Here is a 27,042-nt window from a genome sequence, read left to right as displayed (position 1 = left end):
AGAGAGAATATCCCAAGCAGGTTCCACACTCAGATCTCATAACCCTGGGATCATGACCTATGCTGAAATCAAGAGCTGGACGCTCAACTGACTGAGCCACTCAGGTGCTTCCCCCAATTTATTTTTATCTTTGCTTCAATCTAGACATCTCTTGGACTCTTATTTTTATTACTAAATTTTAAAAGAAAAGTCCACATGAAATTTACTGAGGGAAACGCTGTTTGACGTGTCTTACTTTCAAAAGCTTCAGGGGCTTTCAAGATAGCTCCTTGGAACTTTGGGATTGGCTTAAAGTGTCCGATGCTGAGATAACAGGGGCAGAGCCCTGAGCAAGCTTTGACCTGCTCAAGGAAAACATCAGTGCCTGTGATAGCTGAGCCACCAGGAACCCCATGGGCTCTCTGCCCAGCGGGTTCCTTGCCAAGGGATGTCCCAAACCATCACGCGGCTGCCAGTGTGCCCATGTCCCAAATCTACCCTTAGGATAAAGAAAGTTAGGCAATGTCATCACACGCCCTACAAGCTTCTCAGAGATACATGCAAACCCCACAATTTTCATTTTGTCACTTGCAAGACGAGAGGGCTGTGAATATGTCTCCAGTACAAATCATATCCCAATGTTCTAAACGCATTCTACTCTGTGGGTGTTGCAATCCAATACTGATTTTATTTAGAGCAAAAAGAATTATTTGATGACAAAATTTAAATTTACACTACATAAAAATTCAATTTTTTAGAAAAGCTTTACTTCCAGATATATTACAACTACTCTGCAGCTGGAGCTTGCGACTTCCTTAACTCCTTCTCGGCGATGATCTGAATCTCAAATGCAGTTAATGACCTCTTTTCATTCTTTAAACGGTGATTTCCCTCATCAAGATAAAGCTGGAGACCACCCAGTGTCTCCTGACCTCCCTGATCTAATTATGGTTGCATGGTTTTCTTTAATCTTCCCGCTTTAAGATTTGTCTGAAACAGGCTTTACAAGCATTTACCTTCCCATCCTTCTTAGCTTGCTTCCTGATTTTATGTACCCTTGTCTCCCTTGTCTGCTCAAGGAGATTACTAAGGTTACTGATGTGTTTTTAATGTAAATATTCTCCCTTTGTCATGAAAAGGGAAAATTACAAAGATGTCAAGTAATATTGAATGTAAATAAGCCTTTCTCACCTCAGCTAATGCTGAATTTCTGTCACTTAGTAAATAAACTGGTATCAGAGTAGGATTAATGTCAACAATCCACTGAAGGTTGCTAGTTTGAGGCAAAACAATAAAGCAAGACTACAAAATACTAATGACTCTTCTGGGTGTCGGCACTGCTGGCTTTCCCCAGCATTCATAGATCTAAATTCTGTCTTTCTGATATGAGCATGGCTGTGGACCATTAAACTACGAACACTGGTAACTTAAAAAGGAACAGCTATCTGGAGATTAGGCACACGACCCAGGTGTTAGCAGTAATGCTGAGCCTCACGTCTTCACTTTATTCCCAGAAATTTAAAGACACTGAAAGGTAAAGCAGTCATTCTGGGCCATTCATCATTAGCAACTAAACGCTAGAAAGGGGCAGGCACACATTAGTATAAAAACACACAGGTGAGTCAGAAGTAAAGGCAAATGGAACTATGTCCTAAACCAGGGGTCAGCAAAGTGTCAGAGACTTGTATCCTGCAAAGCCCAAAATATTTAGTGTCTGAACCCTGCCTAGTCTAATACATTCAAACCTAAATGTGCAAACCAGTTTAGGTGTGACCTCTGAGCTGCAGGGACGGGGGACATTCTGCAGAGTCCAAGCCCAGGTATGTGTATGTGCCTAACTAAGGAACCCCGAAAGCAGACATTGAGATGAGAGTTTGTGTGCAAATGTTTTCTCCCAGGAAAAGCCAGATAGGGAGGAGGAAGCAAGACAGAGCAGGGAAAGAAACAAAGCAAATGTGAAATTTCAGTCCAAGCCCCAGCCTTAGCCTGATCCTATAGAGAATTCAGGAGTGTAAATTATACCTCAGAGTGGCTCCCATCCCCAGGCAAAAGAGATGGGCTTCCACACTCATGCACCAATCACTGGCTGAGGGAGAAAGGTGAACATAAAACCTCCTCGACACTTTCTTCTAGCTGGGCATATAGGCAAAGCGATGCCATCACATCAAGGGCAGGGCTCCGAAGAAAGTCACAGGTGTGTCATTGGAAGCAAAGCATATGGAAGCTGGATGATGGGCACCGGAGCCACAGGACAGTAGAAGGGGACTGAGGGGGTCTAGGTGGAGCACAGACCCAGTCCCTACTAGATGTGTGTGCCCTTGCACACAGCAGGGATGTGGCAGAGAAGACTGAGTGTTGAGTGGCAAATGATTATCTTGATGAATGTCCTTATCACACTCATGGAGGGGCCTCAACTTCACCCTGGTCATAGTGAAATACCTCTGTCGCAGGCTTGAAGCACGGTGATAATAATAACAATGGTTAATATTTATTGAGTACTGTCAGAATGTACTAAACTCTTTGGATATATTATTTGATGCAATCCTCATAACAACTCTTCGAAGTTGGTAGCATTTCTTCTTGTTTAGAGATGAGGAACATAGGACTCAAAACGGTTACTTAAATAACCCAAAGAGGGGCAACGGGGTGGACCACTGGGCTAAGCATCTGACTCTTGATTTCCGCTCAGGTCATGATTTCACAGTTCATGAGATAGAGCCCTGTGTCAGGCTCTGTGCTAACAGCACGGAGCTTGGTTGGGATTCTCTCTCTCCCTCTCTCTGCCCCTTCGCACACGGCACATGCAGGCACTCACTTGCGTTCTCTCTCAAAATAAATAAACATATAAAACAAAAAAAAAAAACAAAATAAAATAAAATAAAATACCCAAAGACACTCAGAAGGGAAACCGGAAAGATGAAATGTGGAGCTACATCTGTCTTACTCTAAAACCCTTAGTCTTTCTATTCTCCCACCTCTTGAGCTGCTAAAAACAGAGAATATGCCATTCTCTAGAATAGATGTAAACAAATCTCAACAAATAACTGTGTGTGTGCCACAGTACATGTGAAAATATCAGAGAGGGAAAGCACAGAGAGAGAAGGGAAAGAGAGAGGAAGAGAAAGAGCTGCTTTACCCATCTCATTCAAAGGGGTGCCTGGGCTAGAAGGGCAACTTGAATGGAATGACCCTACTGAGGTTTAGGTTTTTCAAACTATTTTTTATAAACAGAATCTATTTCTTACATAATTCAGTCTGCAGATTTATACCAGATACTAAGGGAAAGGGCCTGTGTGTGTTCTAGAGCAGTAGTTTAATGTACTCCTGAATTACTTGAGGAGTACATTTAAATGAGCATTCCCAGACCATGCTCTCCAGGTTCCTGTCTCAGTGTGTCTAGGGGAGGCACAGGCATCTGAATTTCTTACAGGAAACTCAAAGCAGATGGCGCACAGATTGCACTTTGAGAAACACTGTTTCCAAGGAATGGGCAAGAATACACTAAGAACCCGCTCTCCCCAGGATGCTTTGCCTGACCTGATATTATGGAGATTTTACAGATAATCTCTTTTCACAGGATTCGTTGCCTGACCTGATATTATGGTAATTTCACAAATAATCTCTCCGGACTGACCAGCCAGGTATGGTAAGAGTTCTCACTTACAGATGAGTTAGCCATAGGTGACCTCTCCATATGCAATCTAATTACTAAGCTAGAGTTGAAAATTAAAGTTGTTAACTTCTGATATCGAATGCAATAGAATAGAGCCAGCTATATGTTTGAATATAAATATGTGCACCAACTCAGGGATGGCTGTGGGTTGTTGGGTTTTTGTTTTTCTGGGTTTTGTTGTTGTTGTTTTGGTTTGGTTTGTTTTTTGTTTTGTTTTGTTTTTTTTTCCCCAGAAATCCCAAAATGAGTTGGAGGAAGAGCAATTTGACATGGGGACCAAGTTCTATTCTGGGGTAATTAAAATCTGTCTACTTAAAATTCTTTTTGTAAATTTCAGTAGCTGCAGGCTTCTTCCTCACTTCCTGCTCTCAAAGCCCATAAAGTGGTGCCAATGTTAGCGGATTCCTCCCACCCCCACCCCAGGGACACTCTCTGTAGCAAATGCAGGGGTGTCCATGTGTAAATCCAAATGTGAAGCAGATAAGCTGCTAGTATCAACAACTTATTTAGAAACATGTGCAGTTAACATGTCCATATTTGGCTTTGATTCCAGAACCTCAAAAAGTAGATTTCTAATGTTATTATATTTGGATCTTGTAAGGATAGCTTGATAGAGTCAAGTAAATTCATACTAAATTAATATACATGATTTATTGAGAGTGCATCTCATTATCTAGATAAATAGCAACTTGTCATAGAAAGGGCAGTCTTGTGCTGTTTTTTCTTCCCTCCCAAATGATTCCAGTGTGGCCTTGGAATGTTTATTCAGAATAAGAGGCTTATGTCCCTTCTCTTTATAAGGACTTTCAAATACTTTGCACACAGTAGTGATTGACTCTGACAATGTCCTTAATAAGACTTAAGTGGACGAGAGTGGCGGGCAAAATGAATAGAGAGAGAGAGAGAGAGAGAGAGAGAAAGATAAACTACCACGTGGCCCCTAAGTGAAAAGGAAAGAAAAACACGCCACCAGATGGTATGGGGGCCAGCAGCCGCTTGCAGCCATTAGAAGCAAAAGCATTCACTCTAATTTCTGATATTGTATTTCTGTCTACATATGGCAATAAAGCCTCCTTTGACTGGCTTTAGCTTTTGTGATGCAGCAAGAAAATTTGTTTGGCAGAAGGGGAACCCGCAGAAGAAACAGAAGGCAAGATCCCACAGGGACACCACAGGTCTGCCAGCACAGAAATCAAACAAAGGCAATAGATTTAGATGGCTGATCAGGAAACACTGCAGAGGACCATCTTGCGTTATAGAATGAAAATTCACAAGATCATCAAGACAGAAACAGACTTTGCTTCCACTAGTTCAAGTTACTGTATACCTTGTATCAACAGGCTTATTTCAGCCAACACTAACTCTCAGAGGTGGTTCTCAAGAAAACAGCCTATTATTGCTCTTCTGAGATCTTATGTAAACTTGAGTTTTTCAGACACCTGACCAAGGCTATTTTTTAGCAACTGTGACATTCGGAAACCTAAGTAGACTTCATATCAAAATAGAGTATTCTAATCTAGATGTAGATGAACAGAAGACCAAAAGGGAGGTAAGCTTAAAAATCAAAGGACACAAAATTAAAATAAGGTTAAAAATACAAAAGACTCGAAAATACCTTAAACCTTAAACATCTCATTTTGTTGATATCTGTAGAGTTTTGCATTGTAGAGGAAGTAATATTTTTATATGAAATGATAGCACCCAATTCTAACAAACCAAAAGTGTTTAAAACATAAAAAGGTTGAACAGAGGACTTCTGGTTGAGAAATATGCAGCTTTTTATTTGAAAATGCTCAGTAATGTCTTGGTTGATTGAAATTGCTAATCAAGGTAAAAGATGTATGATTCAAGCAATTACAGAGCAAATATAGTTTCTTATTTGCAAGACACACAGTGGATGCCTAAACAGGATTTTAATAAACAATCTGCAATACTTCACACCTTAGATGTTTTCAATTATTTACTATTTATTCTTTCCTCCTTTCTTTTTCCCCTCTTTTCCCCCTTTCTCTCTACTATATGACTAGCTAGCTAATCCTAAAACAACATGTCCCAAATCTTCCATTACTCCTGACACATATCAGAATACCAGTAAGTCTTTGGTACATGAATAAATAAATGGTGAATGAATGGATGGTGGGTAACTAGAGATAAGTAAACAGATGAACAAATAGGCAAAGGGATGAGTGCTGTCTTCGGTCAGGTGTCATAGGATACAGACTAAGATGAGGTTTGTGTGTGGGAGGCTGATGTGTGTGGGAGGCTGATGTGTGCCGTCACTCATAAAGGAGTGAGGGAAGTGGATGAGAAGAGGGAGGAGCTAAGCTGTGACGTAGTTTCAACAGAGGTCTCCTTGTAGGTCCCAAAAGAAGTTCTGGAGCAGGGACAGCCCTGCAGAGTTGTCTCATGTTGAGGCACAAGGCATGGGCCTTTACATCCCACATCAACCAAGACGAAGGGGTCATAACTTTGGACACGGCTGTTCTTTCAATGAGGGATAAGCCCCAGAGAAGAATTCAGCTGAGAGGCACAGTTAGGCAACCCTGCCAGAAACTGAAGAATGAACGCCTTGGTTCTAACAGGGTGGTGTCCAGCAGCACCCACAAGAGTACCTTCACATGAATCTCCACCAGCGGACCTTAAAAGGGACTGATGGAAACACTAGAGTTACCAGCAAGTTCAGTTTTCCAAAAGCAACGAAATGTTGGCTTTTGGATTAGGCGACTTCCAAGCCACCCTAGCAAGGACAGCACAAACTCAGGCAACAGACTGAGAGACTCAGGTTTTAATCCCAGCTCTGTAACTTACCATTTACGTGATCTTGGGAAGTTATGAAAACTCTGAGTCACAGTTTCCATGATATATAAATAAGATAACTTAGGAAGGTTTTTGAGAACTAAAGAGGACAATTTATGTAAAATACCTACGACAATGCTTACATAGAGCAGGAGCCCCATAAATGTTATTCCCCTGTTTAAACTACCTATCAAAATGCCACTGCTTAGTAGACATGAATCCACTGATTAACTATCATCACAGATAAGACCCTCCTAGTTAACTGAGATTTTATTATGCAGTTGGAATTCATTGTATTCTTGTATCCAAGGACAGGATAGGATAGTAAAGATGAATAGATGGATGAATGGATAGACGGATGGATGGATGGACAGATAGATATTATATCAGGTGGATACAAGAATACATTCTCTGTTTTTAAAGCATTACTAGAAAAGTGTGTTATTTAGTTACACTTCAATACTACAAAGGCTTTGATGTGGTCTTTAGGAAATCCATTCCATAATACATAAATACATGTATACGTTCCTGCAAGCACACATACATATAAAGGGACCAGATAACATATAAATTAGGATGGGAAACAGAGAAAAAAATAACACTGATAGCAGACCACAAAGTCTTTTGGCAGAGCCGTAAATACATATAATTTTACAGACTACAAAATCAAGGCATAAAGTAAAGTGACTTGCCCAAGATCTAGCAATAAAAGGATTCACAATTCTTTAAATTTATCTTAAATAATTGTAAGGGGAGGGGACATTTACTATCCAATTGAACTTACTGGGTAGCCGAAAGGCCAGGTGGAGCCAAGGCTTCACACCACATCATCTGGATCTAGTATTTCTCCATCTTTTATTTTTATATCCACCACTACCACCACCACCCCACTTTGGCTATAGTGGTAGGACCTTCATTCACAGTGATATATGTGAATATCATAACTTCACTCTAAATTTAAAAACAGCCAGTGCCTCTTGTTTTCTTGAAGTACTGAAACTAGCTTTAATCAAGTCACATCCCCATCCTTGAACCAAATATTATGGTAAGGTACATGAGACACTCTGATTGGCCAGAACCCACCTCACATGGGAAAGGAGAATCCGCCCCACTCAGCCACTAAACTAAGGGCAGAACTGCTCAATGGATACTTGATTAGATATGATTCATATTGGCATGGTTATGATTTCCATAAGTAGGAGGAATAGGTATGCAAAAACTCTAAGTCTTCACTTTTTTAAAAGAGTATTAAGCGCTGGAGCTGGGTCCCTAGATCATATTTATCTGATTTCAAATCTTACAATCCGGACTAATAACAGCCCTATGGCAAACTCAATAGCAGTTTCAATAGTCAGGCTTTTCAGCAGTTTCCTGAAAATGCAGACAGAATACAAAATGGAAGTCAGTTAAAGCAACTGTGTGACTATACGTGAAACTTTCTGAAATCATTTTGAGTTTAAGTCAAGGATGTACTAAATGCATGCCCTTTACAAAAAAATCCTGTAAAGGCAGTTACTCTATATCATGAAAAAAGGATCACAACCCAACTCTGCACACCTGAGAGCAAATGAATATAAAACAAGTATCATTATCACTCTCCACTTGACTTTGATAAAGGCTTGGCAATTTAAGATTATATCTTTGCCAACAGCCTGGGTGAAGCATTTCTATGCTAGTGACTGAGGACAGATCCATGCACTGTAGACAAACAATAAAAGAGTAACATAAAAGTTCATGGATGAACAAGGAATCTCATCAACCTTCCCACTGGCATGGATGGACAAGGACAGGCAAAACCAGGATTCTGTCTTCAGATATAGTTCTAAGTCCACTCTGCTTCTTGAGTGAATAATCAATTAGGCCCTCAAAATTTGGAAGACAGCCAGATGATTTTAGTCTGGAAAGGAAACTGCACCTTGTAACCCCAAATAATTCTGAGAACAATGATGAAAGCACAAATTAAAATCAGATTATTAGCTTTCTTCCCTACATCATGGGTTGCTGTCGATGATTTGAAAACATGACTCTTTAGTGTTTCCAGATTCTAAAGATTATACACGACCACAAAGCAAGCAGCCTTATTGCAGATCATTTAAACCTTATATCTATAATGTTTCAGTAACAAATCAAGATATGTGTAATTTCAGTTTTTAAACTGTGTTTTACAATATATAATCATACTTGTAAACCATAACCATTAGTTTTAAGTAATCAAACAGTACTAAAAATCCACGAATGGCTTTGAAGCTTATCTACCTCACTCTAACCCCCATGTTCAGATAGACTCTCAGAAACTACTGCAGGTTTTAGGTGCCCGAGGCTCAATGATTTGAACCCTAGGTTTAGTTCACTCCAGGATGAAGCCATGCCTCTCCCAAACAGGCAATGGTCAGATATTTTATAACCTCTATTGCTAAAGAAGGTCAAGCTCCCCCTGTACCTCCCAAGGTAATCTACACCGTTAAAGAAAGGAGTGGGGGGCCAGGGGAGGGCAGAAGGTTAAATTCCACAGATCCATGTATAGGTTAGACCTCGTACCAATCACCTCATTATAACTACACTATTCCCAGAGACACCCCTATTGACAGGAGTTTGTATTAATACAAAAGCCTTCCCAACACCTGATATACAAAATCCACCATTCACTCTTTGTGAGCAGATTAATTCTGCCCAGGTATAAGCCTGCATGAACTATACTTACAGTTCTCATTAGGAACATTTTTACAGAGAGTAACATTTCAGCATATATAACTTCATGGAAAAATGAAAGCATATGGAATTATTTGGAATGCAGAGTTGACCTTAACCTTCTGTCATGAAGGGATAATTTGTGGGTAACACTTCTGACATTCCAATTCTCCTAATCGCTACAAATTCTAAAGGAGCCTAAAATGACTTAAGTCTAGATTTTCAGCCCAACACTATCTTGGTCTATTCATCAACCAGTAACTGCAATTATTACATGTGGGAAATATTATCCCTAAATGGTTTCCATGTTCCTGTGTTATTTAAGTGATAAATCCAATAACTACCTTCTTGCCTTTTCAGGTGATATTTGTGTGGCATAAAATTCAAATGTAGAAGTGATGTCTTTGCAGAAATAATGTCACTTTTAGGACATGTTTTCATTTTTATTGACACTAATTTCAATCCTGGAATTTTATGTGAAAATCTAAGATATAATAAAAGATGTACCTTAAAAAGAATGTCACTTAAAAAAGAAGAAAATTTAATAAAATAAACTTAGCAAATGCCAACAATTTTGCTTCAATTTCCAAGCTATCAGAAATGCTTTCTGGTTTATAACAGTTCCTATTTTATAACATTCACATAAAGATAGATAATTCACACTGGACTACAATAAAATTCTGAAAATACTTTTGGAATCCAATGTCACCTCAAATAAGTTACTGAAGATTAATGTTACCACTGTGAATTCTAAAATAAATTACTGCAAAAAATCAAATTAGTGTAAATGTCTTTTATCCTTAAGATGGTCTAGGTAACCACATAATTTTTTTTCCCGGTTTAAAATGCAACAATAATTAAAGCTTGGGAGAGTTCCCCAGTTTCTGAAATTGATCCTTCAAAGACTGTCATAAAGGTTTAATATTACTTGCAGTAGAGAGAGCAACTGATGGCATTATTTTTTATTAGTTCCTTTATCAAATAAGTCAGATATAGATATTCTATATAGGTTTATGAGTTCAATTTATCCCTGGGCTTGTTGACTACCCGGTAGACGGTGCTCAATTATTGCTTGTGTCAAACAGCCAAAGTAAACAGTTGTTCAATTATTTGCTTAATGTAGAAGCACCTAACTTACAAACAGAGGGATTATATTTCAAAAGAACAAACTGTAAATTCCTAATTCCAAGGATGATGTTGCATTATTTGGCCACAGAAAGTGCAGGATAGAACAATGGTCATGAGGGGCACCTGGGTGGCTCAGTCAGTTAAGCATCTGACTTCAGGTCAGGTCATGATCTTGCAGTTTGTGGGTTCAAGCCCTGTGTCGGGTTCTATGCTAACAGCTCAGAGCCTGGAGTATGTTTCAGATTCTGTGTCTCCTTCTTTCTCTGCACTGCCTCCCCCCAACCCAACCTGCTCAGGCTCTGTCTCTCTCTATATCTCAACAATAAATAAGCATTAAAAAAAAAAAAGGACAGTGGTCACAAGAGCAGACCAAGGAGCCAGACTTGTTGTTTCTGAATTCCACTGTGGCCACTGATAACCTTTTAAAACCTTTAAAAAAGGTATTGAACCTCTCTTGGCCTCAGTTTCCATTGTACATTGGGATGAAAACAGAATCTGCTCCATAGAGTTGCAAGGATTAAATAATGAACACGTGTAATATTCTTAGTACTGCGCCCTGTGATCTATAGATACATAGGCTTTTTAAAATACAAAATATATTTCTTTTCTACTTTAATGCATCTGACTCGAAAACTTAGAAGAGAAGCCATTTCACATATGAAATCACTGACTTTATTTTAAATGTATACATCACTCTGTCTAATATTTGGCAGAAACCAGGCAAGAAAGATTCAATTCTGAACCTACTCTGAGGCTGTTCCCTGGGTCCAGTGACCAGAATCCTACCTATTATACTATTTGTAGGATTCAGTCTTGTTCCCTATTTTAGTAACTCTGCCTCTATTGTACTCCTCCAAATCTGAAATCTTGTCTTCATTTAGATCCAGGAAAAAACCCTATCCCTGCAGGCATCACACAATGAGAGCCTTATTGCTAACTGAACCTTAGCTCAGTTTTAACTTCCTCCTGACACTCTCTGCTTATTTCTCCTAGCATTAATTCATGGCTTCAACTATCAAATATTTATTTAGCATTTATTATGTTAAAGGGACTGGTTTAGACTCAGTGGTATGGAGGGGCGCTTGGGTGTCTCAGTCAGTTAAGCATCCGACGTCGGCTCAGGTCATGATCTCACGGTTCGTGGGTTCGGGCCCCGTGTCGGGCTTTGTGCTGACAGCTAGCTCAGCGCCTAGAGTCGGCTTCGAATTCTGTGTCTCCCTCTCTCTCTGACCCTCCCCTGCTCACGCTGTCTCTCTGTCTCTCTCTCAGAAATAAATTTAAATAAAAATTAGACGCAGTGGGTATGGAAAGGAAAAGGCCAACACACGGAGTCAGTCTCTTCCTGTAGGCTTTACCCTCCTAGTTAGACAGCTACCAGGCACCAACCCAGATCCTCCTACTCCGACTGCCTGTCCAGAACCCCTTCCTTGCTTGTTTCTGCAATCTGTCTTAATTAATTGTCAAACTAATTTGTTGCAATTCCTCCAAGAAGTCAAAGCCTCCTTGGATCACCTCAAAGACATGTAGCGTACTCCATCAGAAATCAAGGTACATGAGGTTGGACAAATGTGGCTTTCTACTCTGCACTGAGGCTCCTCAGACTTCCTAGAGTTTGGGACCAGGTCACTGCCTGCTTAAACATGAATGTAATCTACCCACTGGCCTGCTGGCACCCAATCACTCCAAACCTCTGAATATATCCATTGTTTCTCCCCTGCTGAGAAGCACTGGATATGGCTCACGATGGCACCTTTGCCCCGCTGCCTTGCCCTGAATCCCAAGCCCAATGAGCCACCTTGATTCAAAGGTCATCACTATCATCTAGGACCATGTGTAACCACAAAGATGAGTCTGGACATTGGTGACCCCTTAGCCCAACTCTTCAGTAACACAGGGATTCAGAAGAAGAGGTCCACATAGAACACAATTGCTTTATTGCAGTCCCTCCAAAGAATGAGCCTTTCCTTTCAGGAGCTCTTGTTGCCTAAGACACATACAATTCAGCAGAGAAACACTGTGTGTCATAGAGAGCGAACATGTGAGAGGAGGTGCAGCAGGAGGGAACCAGCTTCTTCTGGAGACATCCCAATGGGCAGGGCAATGTAATTGATGCAATTCATATTTAACCCCCCTTAATCCTCATAATACCTTGAATTCCATACAAGTCACATTTTATTGACGAAATAGACTTAGGGACATAAGCAGTTTGGTCAAGGCTACATGGATCCTGAGTAGCACGGCTGGGACTCTCCTTCCACCATATAAGACAACCTCCTAGGAAGAGCACAACCTCTGCAAGGCAATGTTTTATTGCAGAGATGAACCAGCGATTAACTTCAGGTGCCGACCAGCGGGAGCTCTGATAGCTTGCATTATAAAATCAACTAGGAGCTTCTGGGTAACAGAGACGTTATCAGCTTCTGCCTGAGTCTGCCAGTAAGCATGACCCAGATTGGTCCTATCTGATCAGAAAGAACAAGAGTAATAGGAGCTGGGTAACTCCCAGGCTCCATTCTGTTCCTCAATGAACACACACAACTCTTAGAACTAGTTCCCCTCCATCTTATGAGCAGCACTGGCCCTCAATTCATGTTTCAAATAGTGTGTCTCTTCAACTTTATTTGACACTGCATTTATCAATTAAACAGCCAGCAATTGCTTTAAGCCATGATAGAGGTTCTTGGGCTCTAGAGATGAAATAAACAAGACTACAACATGCCCCCCCTCCCTGCAAATGTTGATGATCCAGTGCTGGACACAAGCAACTGAACAGCTAAACTCGCCATCATTTGAAAGGTGTTACAGAAGAGACATGAGCTGTGGGTTCCGTGGAATCAGAGGGTTGGGTTGAGGAAGGTGTGCATCCAAACCCTCTTCAGAGAATGAGTGAGGTGTGCAAACATTAATCTGGGTCTTTGGGTGGGGATTACAATCCTGAGGATCAGAGATAAATTCCAGGCAAAGTGGCAAATTTTCTTTAGGAATGTGTATAATATACTTCTTATCTTGAATTGAATGGAGCTGCGAGTACTCAATCCATTTTTATCCCAAATTCTTCAATATATTCTCCAAACCCTGTAACTCTGGCTAAGGTAGCACTTGTAATATCAGCCTCAATAGCCCACACAATGTTAATCTAGGCTCCAGCCTGACACACTACTCCTTAAATCAGGAGTTTATTTATTTTCACAGAGTTTCCAACTTAAAAAAAAAAAAAAACAACAACTAGTTAGAACACTTTTATGTAACACTCAAATAAAAATTTGTCTCTTATCTTGGTTTGAAACTTTAAAACAGACTGGCAAATATTTCCTGGCTAAAAGATAAATATTTCAAGTGTTAGCACAACAAATGCAAAAGCTTTAACGCTAACACCTGTCAGATTAATGCTGAGAATTTAAGAGGTTCTTGGTATGGGAGCTGTAGGCCATGCACTATCTGTAGGTCCTGGGGGTAGAAGCCAGACCTCAGCATTCTAAAGACTGAAAGATAACATTTTCAAGTCACCATGGAGCCTTCCTGGAAGGCAAGGTAAATTCTCCCATGAAAAGAATATATGCAGATTTAGCAAGTTTCCAAATGGAAAGATGAACTGCAGAGTTTTATACCATTTAGAGGTTATATTTGCCCACTGGGAAGACCAGTTAAAGGAGAATTACAGGAGTTTAAGCTTGAAAAAAGGAAAAAAAAAAAAAAAAAAGGAAAGCAATGAATCAATACTCTTAGATTTTGAGCAGTGCTTTTAGGCTTAATGCTACAGTACATTATCTCTCCCCTAGAGGAAAAGAAATATTTTAAATTATATTATTATTGTCATTCATAAATAAGAATATGGCACTGAGATATTTTAATCCAACACTGATGTGACCAGAGACTACTATTTATCACTGCAACAGCAGGTGCTACTACTATAAGAGGTAAAAAAAAAAAAAAAGGAAGCACTCATGAATAGTGTCAATTTATTAGTATTTTGATTAAGTCTATTTTAAAAAGGAATGAATGAAAAAATAAATCTAGTCATTAATGATTCTGATGTTCTGAGTAACGTTCTGTCTAACAGTATGGTCTTGATTCTGTGTTGGCATTGGGTCTGCTTGTTTGTTACTTCCGTTTTTCTTTGACAGCATTTATCTGTAAGGGAGCTTAAAATAAAAAAGAAAAATAACTTGATAGTCTCAACAAAGTTCAAAGTTAGTACCTTTAGGGTCTTATTTGAGGTTGGGGACAAAGGTTCTAATCAACCCAGAGACTTCCAAGTAAGGCCAAATTCAGTTCAGTTCTTCACATTTTAAGAACTGTTCTTGTGCCTTTGTGCAGCATCCTAGTTGCCTGATTATAAAACGGATAACCCATTTTTAAAGCCACTGTAGATGCTGATGTAAAACCAAACTGAACTCCTGAAATCTATTCCACATGGATCAGGTAGTTTGCTTTTAGGGTTTGTACAAAGTTAACATCGTAGGGTATTTAAGTATCCTCTGTAACTATCCTGTTCAAAATCCAGAAACTCCCATATCTGGATCTCTAAACGTGCCCTTGTGGGTTATTTTTAGCAATTCTCCAAAGAACCAAATACTATTAGTTATCAGTGGGTGATTCATCATCCATAATATAAATCTGATCAACATATGAATCTATTTCAATAATTGGAACTTAAGATTAAATATAGATAGTTCTTCACTTTCCTATATGGTAGATTCTATTCCAAGGAAGACGGGTAATAATGGAGGCATGCCCATATTCACTCCTATCAGAGGAGAGTGAGAAGAGAGGAAAGTATTCAAAATCAGAGTAGAAGACTTTACTCTCATGGTAACTAACTATTGTTGGTGTTGCTACAGAAGAAGTAGGATTATCCAGATGCCTATGTGTCACTAAAAAGAAATATCTTTGTCCAAACAGGCCCCCCGTTGAGTGCATGCTCTATGGATGAAATAAAACTCTTTACACAAAGAAGGTTGTAGGAAATTCTGTTCTGAAAACATGGGGTTTGGAACTAAAATATCTGTCCTTGGTCTCAAATGTACTACATCCTTGCTCTATCAAGCTGTTAAGTCCCCAGCTTCTAGTCCTGCTCTAGGAGACATAAAATAACTGTTTACAAATAAACAAATGAACTACTGAAAGAGGCCAAATGAGTCTGATTATCTAAAAGCAAATAAGAGGGGCACCTGGGTCGCTCAGTGAGTTAAGCATCTAACTCTTGATTGGGGCTCAGGTCATGATCTCATGGTTAATGAAACTGAGCCCCAAGTCAGGCTCTATGTTGACAACACAGATCCTGCTTGGGATTCTCACTCTCTCTCTCCCTCTTCCCCTCCCTCATTCTCTCTCTCTCTCTCAAATAATAAATAAATAAACTTTATAAATAAATAAATGCAAATAAGAGTTACACAATTAGGAAACAACTTTAAAAACCCTGGATATTTTTATCTCCAGTTATTCTATAGCTTTTCTTTTAGGTTTGAACAGTTCCAGTCTATAATTTCTTATTGAAAACAGGGCAAATTCACTGTATCAGAGATGTCTTTGACAAAAAAAAAAAAAGACAAAACAAAATAAGAAACAAACCCACATAGGTTCTGCTTCCAACTAAAGACCACATCCAGGACCCTGGGAAAGGCATTCCAGAAGACAGACATCACAACTGAAAATAAGGCTGGATACTAAAATACTAAGCCCTAAAAGAACTTTGTTCTTTTCTAAAAGAAAAAGCCTTTAATTTCACAATATATTTAACATACATATTTGGTTTATTTTATTTCCTTCCACAAGCCCTAAGCACGGGATCCCACAAAGAGCAGACCCAATGTCTTTGAAGATGCTAATATCTCCACATGCTCACTTCCTAGACATAGGAGACAGTCTTTTCCCCTGAGATCTTGCTGCTCCCTCACAGCCCAATTCTACTCTAAGGACTCACGGATATTTTGCATTTGCCCATTTCAGGGGAATTTCACCCTTCTGGTCTCACTGGCCGTCTCCCAAAATGCCTTCTTTAGGTGCCCTCTCTACGATATACAGCATCATTTCTTCAAAGAGTTTTGGCTTAAATATACATAATATACATGTGTGTATATATGTATATATATATGTATATATACATATATATGTATGTATATGTATGTATATACATATGTATACGTATATGTATGTATATATATGTATATGTATGTATATATATGTATGTATGTATGTGTATGTATGATTAGCCCTTGGTTTCAAGTAGTTCCTTCTTTCTGCCCCTTTACTTTAAACTTTGCCTGAGGGAAGAAATTGCAAGGTCTGGATACCTACTTAAAAAAGCAGGAGGGAGAAATGTAATAAGAAATCAAATAAACACACCAACAAATATCTCAGGTAGAGTCACAGCTTGTCTACTTCTTTAATATCCAAGACAATGCCCATGCCACTGGTCACCAAAATCACCCCTCTATTCATTCATTCATTCACTCATTCAATAAGAATGGATTAAGCACTTCCTGTGTACCCGGCACTGCATCAGTCCAACATGGTTCCTGCTCTCTCAGATTTCACTGTCTAGTGAGAGGGAGACAAGTCAATAAGAAATGGAAGACATTTAAAAGTGCTCTGACAGGAAATATATGGGGTCATGGAAGGAAGGTAAAGTGCCAGCATGGCGAATGGGGCCCAGGAAGGTCTTCCAGAGGAAGCGACATCTAAGACAGCCCTGGAGGAAGAACAAGGGTCTTGAAAAGGAGGGAAGGAAGAGACAAAAAGGAATGGAAGGAAAATGAAGAAAGAAGGTTCTCAGGCTTTAAAAATAGCCTATGCACAAATTTGAAAGGAAAGGAAAAGGAGCCAAAGATTTAGAAATCAGTTCAACGTGCCTGGAGAAGGGAAACCAGGAGACAGGACCAGTGAGGAAGCAGGTGTAAAATCAAGGAGCCTAGAGCCGAGCAAAAAAGTGTGGGCTTCCTACTGAGGGCAGTGGGAGATCTTAAGCAAGAGAAGGACGGCATCCTAGTCACATGTATGGAGAACGCCCTATTTTGCAGAGGCAAAAACAGAATCAGGGAGTCCAGCATGGAAGGAGTTACAGCTGTCCAGGTGAGAGATGATAGAGCACAAACTAGAGCACCGATGGTGCAGACGCAGGGAGGGGAGAGATTCGAGAGAGGCAGCAGACAGAACTGACAGAACTGGGAGCTCGGCAGTTTCATTGAAGGGGTGAGGGGGCTATGATTAATCCACCCACTTAAGAAGTATCTACTGAGCACCCACTATGTGCCAAGGACGGGTCTAGCTGCCAAGAAGACAATGGCAGAGTCATACTTTCTCACTAAGGTAAAAGTATTAAGAGAGTCACATACTAAACCCATGACCACAAGTAAATTTATCATTAAAACTCATGTCACAAGCTATGAAGGAAAAACTAAAGAATATGACAAGAGATCTCAGCAAGGAACTGGTATAGACTAGACGGTTAGAGAAGACTTGTCTGCAGGGGTAACCTCAAGGACTGCACCAAGTAACAAAGAAGAAGAAAAGGCGACATCTTCTGCCCGGGGCAGAAGAAACAATGTGGAGAGAAGCAACGGTATTGAGATTTATTCAAAAGGAGAGTCACTATGGCTGGTGACAGGCTGGATGTGGAACTGACGGAGGAGTAGGGATGACGCCCACCTTCCAGCTATGAACTATAGTCAGATGGTGAGTAGCTCTCCCCACACACTCTTTGTTCGCAACAAACACCCGAAAGCCAGTCACCAGGCAATGCTTCCTCTCGAGGCCATTCTCTGCCCTGTGCTACAGCCCCAGGTCTTCAGGTGGGTTGGCCAAACCAAGAATCAGGGAAAAAATGGACACAGGATCCTTTTCTCCTTAAATGGGGAACTCATCCCTGTCTTTTCAGCTTTCCTCCTGACTTTAACCACGTCACCTTCCTTCAGTCTCTACACACACAAGAACCAAGGCCTTCAACCCAGCTCTAGACACTTTCAAGTCCTACTTGGAAAGGATCTAATTGGTAATGGCCAATAAGGTATTAGCTCTTTCGGATCAATGATTTACACTTTAAAGGGAATATTCCATGCCTTAACCTATTGACTTTTACACATTTTAAACAACAGAATCCTCTTATCAAATGTACAAACTTATTCTTACAGAGATGCCCAACCTAGAGAACAAACAGAAAGGGAAGTATTCTGGTCATAGCTGCAGTGAATGGTCCAGAGCCTTACCCGCTGTGATCTTTACTCCCCACCCCTCCTAAGTAATCCCACTGGAATATTGAGGTTTTGCCTCAATTCACAATTAGGTTGGGAAAACCAGCAGGAAAAGTCTGGGATTGAGTAAGAAACAGAGTTTCTCAAATCTTAACATGAAAGTTAGAAAGAAACAAAAGAGAAGGAAACCAATGACCTTATGATCCTTTTCTCATTATGAAAATAACAATTTAAATATGCATTATATTTTTTGTGCTAAATGACAAAACAGGGTATCAACCAGAGTCTTGGAACGAAGCAAAGGGGAGTCAGACAAGGTAATCTGAGGAAAGTTTAATAAATGTGTACAAAAATGTGAGAGGCCACAAGAGATAACAGGGAATCCCATTAGGGGTTCTTGGGTGGCTTAGTCGGTTAAGCGTCTGACTTCGGCTCAGATCATGTGAGTTCAGTTTGTGGGTTCAAGCCCTACATCAGAATCTGTGCTAAAGGCTCAGAGCCTGGAGCCTGCTTCTGATTCTGTATCTCCCTCTCTGTCCCTCTCCTGCTCTCTCTCTCTCTCGCTCTCTCAAATAAAAATATACATTAAAAAAAATTAGAACAGGCAGAAGGTACCATCTCTAGGCTGTGAGGAGAGGCCCTACAGTAACTATGTCCTCAGCTGGGGAACAGCCAGCATGGGGAGGCCCTCAGTGAGAAAGCTGAGGAAAAAGACAGCAATCCCACTCAGATCCCGCTCTGCTCTCCTGTAACGGAAGCCAGAAGACAAGGAACCCTGAAACAGACACTCATCGAGGAGTGAGGAAAAGCAGAAAGCAGATCTGGAGCCCCAAACAGGAAGAATGCAACACAGACAGTTTGCCTGATTTGTAGTGAATATTTTAGTATAATTTTCATCCTTGGATTACAGTAAGATACAAGCTCATTTAGCATGTGACATAATATAAGATGGCAATTTATTTGGTATTATAAAGTTCAAGAAAATGATGTAAGCTCCTAAGTGCTCCAAGTAATATCTTTGACATCATAGGACAATGATGTGGGTTTTTAAATATTTCCCCCTGGGGTGTCTAGAAAATTGTTTGACCTTTAGCTAAAGACTGTCTCAGGCAGACAATTGATTATATCTGCCCTGAAAGGTGATCCTAAACACAGTTTTGTGGCCCAATTGATAAAGAAACTTTTTCACCAGGTTTTTCTCCAAGTGATTTGGTTAAAAATGCAGATGAGGGCAACATCACCAGATGCCTCCAAAAATCCCCCCTCCAAATTTTGAGGGCCTTAGGACTTAAGCTGCTCTGCGGATATCTTTGCGTAGCCAATATCTCCAGGGACCAGCATGTACATATGTATATAACAGGCATGCTGACGAGGCACATGGTGGATGCAATTAAAATACAATTTATTTTTTCTTTCCCAGAGCTCCTTCGGATTTGCCACGTGGGGTGATCGTCCCCAGCCATGATTAAAAACTCCAGGGGACCAGGACTCCTGATGCCTTCTCGCGTAGTAGCCAGGCCTATGGGGGCTGTGGTCCACTGCTGCACTCTCTCTCTCGGCTCATCTTCCCCCCACTCATGGGGTTGAGACCAGGAATGGGGGAAACAAGGAGGGAATGAGCACAAAAGCCTCGCTGGCTGAGAACCGCTACAGCGGTAAACAGACTTGGCCCCCGGAACCGTGGGAGGCTCACTCTTCCTCCATGGGAGCTTCGAGGGATCCTTGCGAGGGTCCCTGCTAGACCCCTCTGACCAAGGCCCTTCTGTCTTGGCGTCTGGTCCACAGTGCTAACATGGCATCTGGTCCACTGGCATCCCCCAACTCATAGTGCTCTTGCTTAGGCGTCTACAGGCTGGCTCGCCTCCCTCACCCCCACATGGAGTCTTCAGGGAACTCTTCCTGTCCCATGGGAGGTAGTTAAGCCCCAGTACAGCTTCCTCCCCCCACTTCACTCTTTCTCTCTCTCTCTCTCTCTCTTTCTCCTTCTCCCCTCCACCCGTTTCCTCCTCTCATTTCCTGCCCCCTCCACACACATGACATACTCCATGTTGCTTTTGCTTTGTCACATCTCAGTCGAGCACCAGGCCCATAGTCCCAGCTCCAGGAAACTGGGCTTTTCAAGCGTCCCCTCCCAGCTCTGCACTTGTAAGAGGAGGAGGCACTGTCACAAGATAGTCACAGAGCTCTCCAAAGAGATCTAGCCAGGAACCCTGTTCCCCACCCTCTCCACCCATCTCGGCAGCTCTGAGTCACGGACACGGAAATTCCCGCTTAGAGTCTGGCATTCCATTTTCAAATTTCACATCTATCTATTCTGGTGCCTGGAACAAAACTTAAAGATACATTCACATGTACATTCATGCGTACATCTATATTCCATTTTATACTTTATACTTGTCAGCCTTAGGGTTTAAATAGTTCAACTCTTGGACTCCTCAAACTACTAAAACTCACCAGAAGAGGCTTTTGTAAAGTAAACTGGAGCAAGACTAAAACCTCTGCCCACCTATTTATCCATCACATCCTGCCAAAGAAATTTACAGAGGGCTGCAAATAATGCAATAGTATGTTTTTCATGGGTGAAATTAGGAAAAAGTAAGCACTAATTGATTTCATATAATCCTCTGAGTTTGGGTTGCATTATATTTAATGACTTGAACAGAAATAAATAGGTGATTATTCTGTACCACTGGTTCTTTTGCATGTATAAGAATCACATGGAGGCCATTAAAGTTAAGATTCCAGGATATCTGTCCAAATATCAAGATTTTAATAGGTGATTCTGTTGCATGAGTTCAAAGAACACATTTGAGAAGGTCTGCTATCTACTCTGGTGAAGGACAAAAATAGAATTGTAGGTACCTGTGGGCATGACATGTGAACACCATGTCTCCATATACCTAAAAGAAACCCTCTTACCTGCCCCGATCAGTATCCTGACTATTTATTCAGTCATGAAAATTATTTAAAGCTTAAATCACAAAAATCATTTAAAAATCTATACTTTAATTTGAAATATTATATTTGTTTATGTATCAGTCTTTTTTATGGTGTTAAGCCTCTTTTTCCAGTATGGTTCTTCTAAAGATGTTCTAAAACAAAAACAAAAACAAAAAACCATTCCCCTAATGCAGTCTCTGAAATTCCCAGCTCTGGCTTCTTTAAAGGAGAGTCTAAATCTAAATACAAAGTGAATGCAAAAATTTTTCTGCATTTTTAATATTTCCTTCTCGTACTTTATGGTCATATTGTACATACCTACTTTCACATCAGTATGTTCTAGCTACTCACTCCACAACTCGACAAAACATTCAACTTAATATTCATGAATACAAAATTCCAAATCCCTCTTTCTTTATATGACATTGGTTGACAATTGAGCTAAATGACTGCAATAAGAGGGGAAGGAGGAACCAAAAAGTTTGGGAAAGAAAACCACGGACTCTTCATAAGGATGTAACTTACTGGAGGATGACCGGGGCGGGGGGGTGGGGGGACGGGGAGGGGGAGTACAGAGTTGGACTAGAGCAAGGTTAGCAAACCACTGCTTAAAGGGCTACACAGTAAATATTTTAGACAGTCTCAACTACTCAACTCTGCCTGTGGCACAAAAGCAGCTACAAGCTGTAAGTAAACAAACAAGTGAGGCTCTGTTTCAATAAAACTGTATCCACAAAACCAAGCAGCTGGCCTGCAGACAACAGTTTGCCAACCGGTGGACCAGAGAGCCCTGATTCTCAAACATAAGCATGCATCAAAATCAACTAGAATTTTTGACTCAGTATGTACAGCAAGGCTTTTAAAGCCTAAGAGTTCACATGTCTAACAAATCTCTAGATGATGCTGATACTGTTGATCCAAAGACCATACTTTGAGAAGCACCAGACTGTATAGTTTAGCTTAACGGCTTTGAGTGTCCAGTGTGCCATAAAGCAATTAAGCAGTGTGCTTAATGAGGTGTTTTATCCCAGGTTCCCCTAAAAGTTAAGCTCTAGGAAAAACTTATTAGCTAATGCTTTGGGGAATGAAGAGGGGAGACCCAGGGGAGCAAAAATAAGGGAAAAAGAGAAGTGAAAGAAGAAATGAGAGAGAGCAAAAGCATGGGGATGTGTTACTGCACTGGCCAGGTTCACAGCAAACAAAGCTGGTTGCTCAATCTTGCCACTATTTCTTGAACTAGTCCCTGCTGGAAAGGAAGGACAAGAAATAGATCTGCTGGCTTCCCTCCTTCTCTATCTCTTATCAGTCAAAGTCTACAGCAGGTCTAGCTTGTGTTGGATCTCCGTGCAGCTGCAGAGGTAGCTCGAGTCCCCCATGTGCTCTCCCACCACTGTTCGGGGACAGCAGACGCCTCTATCACATCACCTTAGCCTATACCTTAACACCTCTGTCTCTTCTCACGCATTAAAAGTAGGGATTCCCAAGAAGCTATGTACACATTTTAAATTTAATTTTCCAGTGATGTTATCCATTCTCGTGACATGGCTCTGTGAATTATTCCAATGACCGTCTATAGCCCTGATAACTTTCCCAAGTACGTTAGCCAGAGCAAGCCTCAGCATTGTGTCAGGGCCATAGCAATTCTAAAGGAAACTGTTCTTAATGTTTAGGAGGTTCTGTTTTATACCACATGATCCTGCCACCTCTAATCATAGCTCATCAGACAAAACGATGGCATCTGACCCAAAGCAATCAGTCTGTAGGCCAGCAGTGGCCTATGCCTTGTCCTGATAAGAAGAGATAGGATGACCAACAGATTCCTCTGGGGAATGTGATTTTTCGGTGCCCAAGGGCCAAGCAGTTGGCATCAGTTGTTGAAGCTCACAGGACCCAAAGAGGGAAAGCCAAGATCCGGGATCCCAAAAAGCAAGCTGAACTGAGGAAGGGAAACAAAATGGTGAGCAAGAAGAAAACGCCTGGTAATGCAGAAAGGGAAAGACAGCAGAGCACAGAGAAGGGGAGAGAAGTCTGGAGTGCTCGCTCCCGCTGGTTTCTGCACCCAGTACCCAGGTAGGCTGGTCATACCCTACTCCACATGCCTTCCCCATTCGCCACCCTCCAGAACGACGCTATCAGAATGCGTCATTCCCTTAATAAAACTTGCCTCCTGCTTTTGCCTACACGGCTGCCTCCACCCCTGGTGTCGTCCACCAAAATCCAAATGCCATCGACTAAGATTCTCCCCATCCTGCTTATGCTGCTTGCCTCATTATACGAGCCTGAAGAAACCCCTCACCCCCTCCTCCATGCAGTTCTCATCAGGTAGAAGAATCTTAAACATACTTATCGTTTGTATTTCTTACAAATGGTAACGTCTCAGGAAACAGAAAAAAACAAACATTTTTGATCCACTAGATGGCTTACCCATAATAGATTTTCTATCAATCCTGGCTAAATACTTTTTGAATAATCATTCTAATTCTTTTATATATTAATTATGTTCCTCCACACACCCCTAATATTAGTCCATTTGATCACAAGCCTTATAAGTTGACGTGATACATGCCAGCACTGCTCCTTAGCACTTGGTATTATCTTATGTAGACCTCACGGCAGCCCTGCTAGGCACTAGTACTGTACAGCTCTCATTTTGTTGGCAAGGAAAGTGAGAGGCTAAAAGTTTAAATAACCTGCATGAGGTCACATGGGGCCCTGGGATTTGAGCCCCAGCGGTCAGGTGTCTGCATCTCTACCTGTGGTCATGATGTCATCCTGCTAGATACAGACTAAGGCCGCAGTGAACGAAGTATGGTCACTTGATGATCAGCACTGGAGAGAAACGAGACTGACTACTAACAGAGAGAAGATGCACAAGCCTAAATCAGATAAAACTGTCCCCATTCCAGCCCAGGTGCCAATAACCTGGGTGATATATACATGATAGAGAAAGCAAAGACACAGATAATGGGCCCGGAGTCAAAACTCTCCCCTTCCGTACTCCAAGCCTAGGGAAGCCCCACTGACCAGCTGCCTTAAAACTCAATTCATCTGGAGCTAAAGCAGCAGGAAATGATGTCTGAGCAGAGTAGATAACTCCGAAGTGTTTACTACTTTCCTTGTCAATAAGGATCAGAATATTCTATCCAAATTCCCAACATGTTTGCACGTTTCCTTGGAAACACTGCAGCAGGTCAGGTGGAAGGGGAGGGCAGGGAGGGACTGGGGAGCAGCTGCTGACAGTAAATCACCTGGCAGAGCTTTGGATGCACATAAATCCTCCCACACACCCTCTATGACCACTTCATCTTGGAGGAAGGAGGGATATCCAGACTTCTGGCCTATGAGCTCTTGCTTCATTTTCTCCAAGCGCCCTACTGACAACGCAAGAAGCATCATCTGACTGTTCAGCGTGGCGTCAAAGAGCTCAGGTTCTGGAGCTGCCATTCATTCTTGGAGTGAATCATAACTCTGCCTCTTGTCGGCTGTTGAATCTTATGCACATCATTTATCCTTTCTGACGCTCAGTTTACTCACTTATAAAATGGGGGTAATAATCATACTTCTCTTGGAAGGGGTGGACTTAACACTAGTTAAAGGATGCATTTTTGTAGAGCTCACTCTGAGATTGAAGAAGCTTAATACGTGATAGCTTTTAACTAAGCATCTAAAACGTTCTAGCTAATTCTGGCTGTGTACATTTGAGAAAACGTGATTAACCTCTCAAACTTAGATTATTTACCTATAAAATAGAAATAATATCCACTGCTTATGGCATAGGAAAAATTAAATGAAATAACATAAGTAAAACTGTATTACTTGTTACTTGGTAGGCACTAAAGTGATGGTAACTAATCCTAAACACTTTCATGTTTGGGTTCATAGATAAGACCTCAGAGAAATGAATCTACTCCTACCAATCCTTACATAAATTCTCCAGGTTCTTATGAAAAAAAAAAAAAAAAAAAAAAAACACTTGGAATGAATTTTCTTATTCTTGAGAAACATGCTAAAACCATTATTGTAATTTATGCAATAGGCTAGTTAAAAAATCTATCAGCCACTAATTCTTTATAAATGTTTCAAGTCATCTTCTGAATAACTCAGCTATCACAACTTTTTTAATATCAGCAAATCAAATCAGCATTTGATTAGATATTTACTCATATGTATTAATTTAGAACAAAGAACTTAGAACAAAAGCTTTGAAACAAAAGACATTGAACAAACAGCTAACAAACAACCAGTGACTTAAAAACTGAGAGGAAAAGCATCAGTGTTTGCTAACCAGGCAATACATCATTCTGCACAAAACTTCAGTTTGGTCTCAGAATATAAGGAAAAGAATTATCACAGTATTAGATCTGTAGACTTTGTTCATATTTAAACAAGCCCCATAATGCCCATTGATCTGCATTTAGACAAGTTCTGAATTTAGACAAGGGCCAGCATCTGGGCGGAAATGAAGAATCGTGAGACAGTAAATTATATCCCCAAATTGCATAACCTCTGTTCTTTGGGGCTTCAGATGAAGACAATGAGCAATTACATGCCTATCAGATGCTCAAGATAATGGGAGATTACCAGAAATCAGGGAGATTAACTATTTTGTTCAGTAAGATCAGACATAGAAATTTATAAATGAAGGAGGATAAAGAGCAAGGCTTCAAATGAATAAAAGAATACCATAAAAATCCCAAACCATTCAAAATATTTACTAATTTTTAGCTGTCTCTACAGGCACTTCAAGGTCATTCAAACAAGAACAAAAATAATGAAACTACACCTGCAGTCTAGGAGCTTTCTAGTATAAAGCAAGATTTTAAAACACTGATACCAAGATAGGAGGGTAAATAAAAATCCTACAGAAGGGACAGCAAAAAAGTTATGAGAGGAGAAATGGGCACTGTGTGTGGCAATTAAGAGCTATACTTCTTCTCAGACCCAAATACTCTGTCCTCAAGGTTAAATTATTTAGCAGATATAAAAATATTTTTTCTGGGGGATCCTAGGAGGTTCCATCAGTTGAGCATCTGACTCTTGGTTTTGACTCAGGTCATAATCTCATGGTCTTGGGATCAAGCCCCACATCAGGCTCCATGCAAAGCATAGAGCCTGCTTGAGATTCTCTCCCTTTCCCTCTTCCTTTCTCCTACTCATTCTCTCCCCCCCCCCCCAAATAAAATTAGGGGCACCTTGATGGCTTAGTTGGTTGACAGTCCAACTTCAACTCTGGTCATGATCCCACAGTTCATAGGTCTGAGCCCCACATTGGGCTCTCTGTTGTCAGGGCAGAGCTCATTTCAAATTCTCTGTCCCTCTTTCTCTTTCCATCTCCCCCTGCCCCCTCTCAAAAATAGATGTTTAAAAAATTAAATTAAATTAAAATTTCAAAAAGAAAAATGATTTCTCTGTGTGCATAACATAGGGAGATGAGATTAAAACCTTCCATGGCTCAGAAACAAAATCATTACAAACTCAATTTTTGGACCATGGTGACCCCTATCTTCCCAGCATAGAACCTCCTGACTCTGCCCATGCCACTGGACGCTACTTTAAAGTTCCCTTCAGGTGGTGTGCTCTCTTTTTCACCTTGGCCTCTGTGTATGAGCAGGAAGTTGTGTCAAAACTCAAACCCAAGGGCAATTTTTG

This window comes from Hyaena hyaena, unplaced genomic scaffold, assembly GCF_003009895.1.
Source record: "Hyaena hyaena isolate Hyena2069 unplaced genomic scaffold, ASM300989v1 scaffold_47, whole genome shotgun sequence".
Classification (NCBI taxonomy): domain Eukaryota; kingdom Metazoa; phylum Chordata; class Mammalia; order Carnivora; family Hyaenidae; genus Hyaena; species Hyaena hyaena.
This window is presented reverse-complemented; position numbering follows the sequence as displayed.